Source organism: Hylobates moloch, unplaced genomic scaffold (assembly GCF_009828535.3).
Source record: "Hylobates moloch isolate HMO894 unplaced genomic scaffold, HMol_V3 SCAFFOLD_5, whole genome shotgun sequence".
In the NCBI taxonomy this organism is placed as follows: domain Eukaryota; kingdom Metazoa; phylum Chordata; class Mammalia; order Primates; family Hylobatidae; genus Hylobates; species Hylobates moloch.
In genome coordinates, this window is record NW_026652280.1 from 70868409 (window position 1) to 70871640 (window position 3232).

The 3232-nt window shown below is 55.5% G+C and overlaps 1 pseudogene; it reads right to left on the reverse strand.

Annotated features, from left to right (window-relative positions):
- LOC116467819 (kinesin-like protein KIF1C) overlaps positions 1-2938 on the reverse strand; it is a 27838-nt pseudogene extending 24900 nt beyond the window's left edge.
- Between the last annotated feature and the right edge of the window lie 294 nt (positions 2939-3232).

Genomic DNA, 3232 nt, shown 5'->3' on the forward strand with positions numbered 1-3232 from the left:
CTGCCACCACCACTACCAGCTCCACCTCCTTCCTCCTCACCCACGGTGTCCCAGACATCCTGGGCCACAGCCCTCCAGCCGTCTCTGGGGCCCTCTGGCTTGCCATAGGTGTGACACAACTCCCACACTGTGAGGGTGGCCAGGGCCTCAATCTCAGCCCGCCCGTGGTGGAAGTAAGCCAGGACCACCTCATAGCAGATCTCCTTCACCTCCTGCATCTTCAGGTCAGGCATGGTGGCCCAGCGGGCGTCTTTGCCCTGCAGCCTCTGTCATTGGGGAATCTGATAAACCCTGCAAGGGGCCCTTGTGCTTGCCAATGCTGGGCAGGCCACAGCGTTTGACAGTGGTCTGGACTGTGGTGGGCAGCAGCTGCTCCTGCAAGGAGATGAGCCGCCAGCTCTCTTCACAGGAGCGCTTGTTGTCAGAGTCATCCCTGCTGTCTGAGTCCGCATACAGTCGCTGCTGCTCCAGCAGAAGATTGGCTTCTTCCTTTTCTTTCCAGTACTGATTCTCCAGATTCTGCAGCCTCTTCTCCATCCCCAACTTGATGTCCATGCCTTGCTGCTCCAGCAGTCCCTTGTGGGCAAAGTTCCAGTCAATGGGCTCACAGGGCAGTCCACAGGGTTGGGGGGCCCCTCGTTCCCGTTCCAGCCTCTCCTGCTCTGGGTGATTGAAGTGGAAAATGTGGTTCTTGCTCATCACAGTCCTACTCCCTGACTTCAGCACCAGCAGCTCCGTCACAAGCTTCCCATTCACGTATGTCTCAGCTCCTTCACAAGGCTCCGGTGGCCACCACTTCTCCATCTGGCTGAGGGATGCTTCGGAACAGACAGTGTTCCTCCCAAATACACTGTCCGGTCAACTTGATGTCCAAATCTACCTGGCCGGCCCTGGTGACGCCATCTTTCTTTTTTTCTTTTTTTTTTTTTTTGAGACGGAGTCTCGCTCTGTCGCCCAGGCTGGAGTGCAGTGGCGCGATCTCGGCTCACTGCAAGCTCCGCCTCCCGGGTTCACGCCATTCTCCTGCCTCAGCCTCTCCGAGTAGCTGGGACTACAGGCGCCCGCCACCAAGCCTGGCTAATTTTTTGTATTTTTAGTAGAGAAGGGGTTTCACCGTGGTCTCGATCTCCTGACCTCGTGATCCGCCTGCCTCGGCCTCCCAAAGTGCTGGGATTACAAGCATAAACCACCGCGCCCGGCCGACGCCATATTTCATGTGGTGGAGCAGACACTCATCGACATCAGAGGGTCTTCGTTCAGGTTCGCCAAGTGGGAGTCTTCTTTGGAGAAAAGAGGCCCAGTTTCCCCATCCCCTGGGATGGCCACCCCCATCTCAGCCAGCAATGCTTCTCTCTTCGTCCTCAGGGCTTCTGTCTCACACAGCTTCTCCTACCTCGTTGAGCTCAGCTATAATCTTCTCTGTCTCCTGCAGCCTCTCCATGCCTTCCTCAGGCCCAATCTGGGGCTCTGTATTGGGGGAGAATGATGGCTCCAGCTCCCCATTATGTGCGGTGGGGGATGAGGGTGAAACTGGAGCCGAGGGGAGACCATACAGCTGGCAGGGCGCCTCCAACACTCCCTTCTTCCGCTTTCAGGCCTTCCAGAACAGATGCTGACAGTCCCTGAGCCATCAGTAGTTCCCGCAGCCAGGCCACCTCCTCCTGCAGCTCTCTAATCAGCCGGGTATCTGGGTCCTCGTTGATGATGGCATTGCAGCAGATTTGCTTGGTGCGGTCGGCATACCTGAGGGTGCTGAGAGTCTCCTCATGATTGATGTCAGCAGGGCTCAGGGTTGCAATCACTGCTGTGTGTGAGTTCCCACTTGAGCAGCCAGGGCAGCACCAAGTCCCTGTAGAGGATAAAATCTGACTTCCGCTTCTTTGATTGCATATTCACAAGGGCCGACATCACCTTCCCTAGAGCAGTCAGGGACTTACTGATGCTGGTGCCCTCCTTCAGGCACATGCCTCGGGCACCTGAGGAGTTAGCTCGGTCACTCCCAGCAAGGTCCACCAAAATTATCTTACTGACCTTCTCTGAGTCCAGTGAGCTGGTCATGGCAGCGCTGGGTGAAGACAATGGTAAAGACAGCATGGGAACGGCTGCTGGTCTCATTCATTTTAGTGGCAGCCACAGTCCGTGCTTTATTTCCACAGTCCATAAGGTCAGTAATGTCTGCATAGGAGGTCACAGCCAATATGGATGGGTCCTGCACATAGGGGCCCAGGATAGGGTGCTCCTGGACCCACAGAGAACCCCAACTCTTGGGGTTCAAGAAGTCTCATACCCACTCACAATAGATCTCCATATAGCTCACCTCCACAGAGTAGGACAGCTGAGCACTCTGGTTCTCACTAACGGGAGAGAAGAGGTCCTCAGAGAGCTGGGGCACCGTCCCCTGCTGCCCTGGCTCCTGCTACCCCATCATGGTATAGGATTTCCCAGCCTGTGTCTGCTTGTAGGCAAAGAGACACACATTGTAGCCTTCAAACGGGTGGAGCAGCAGGTCCAATGTCCCAATACACTTGCTGCTGAGATGTAAACTGGGGATCCTCCACCGAAGTGTGTGACCAGTAGGAGTAGTCAAAGGTGAAGCTTTTGGGGGCATCCTTGCTCTGTTTAGGATTGATGATGGAGAGGGTCTTGCCCTGCATGCTGACCACACACTTGACATCCTGGCTGGTCTCACGGACGTTAAAGGGCTGAACCCTCACTGCCACTTTTACTGAGGCACCAGCCATGGCTCCAAACACTCCTGCCCTCCTCAGCTGGCATCCTGGCCCCAGACCAGGGGACCTGTATCAGTTCTGGCTGCCACCAGTCCTCGTAGGGGGAGCCCCATCCTACTCCTGGGGCCTGGCCACACCAGCTGGGGCTCTGGGAGACACCCTTGGTGCGGTGGGGCTCCCAGAGCAGCTCGGCGGAGTGAGAGGGACAAGCTTTCCAGCAAGCATGAGGTGGGAGCAGGGAGGATCGGGGTCGGTTCAGAGCTACCTCTGCCCCTCGCTGGGTCCCCAGACGGCAAAACAAAAAGAGCCCAAATCGCCATACTAATCCTAAACGAAAAGCACAAAGCTGGAGCCATCACACTGCCTAACTTCAAACTATACTACAAGACTGTAGTAACCGAAACAGCATAGTACTGGTACAAAAAGAGACACATAGTCAAATAAAACAGAAGTAGAGAACCCGGAAATAAAGCCACACAAGTACAATCAGCTGATTTTGAACA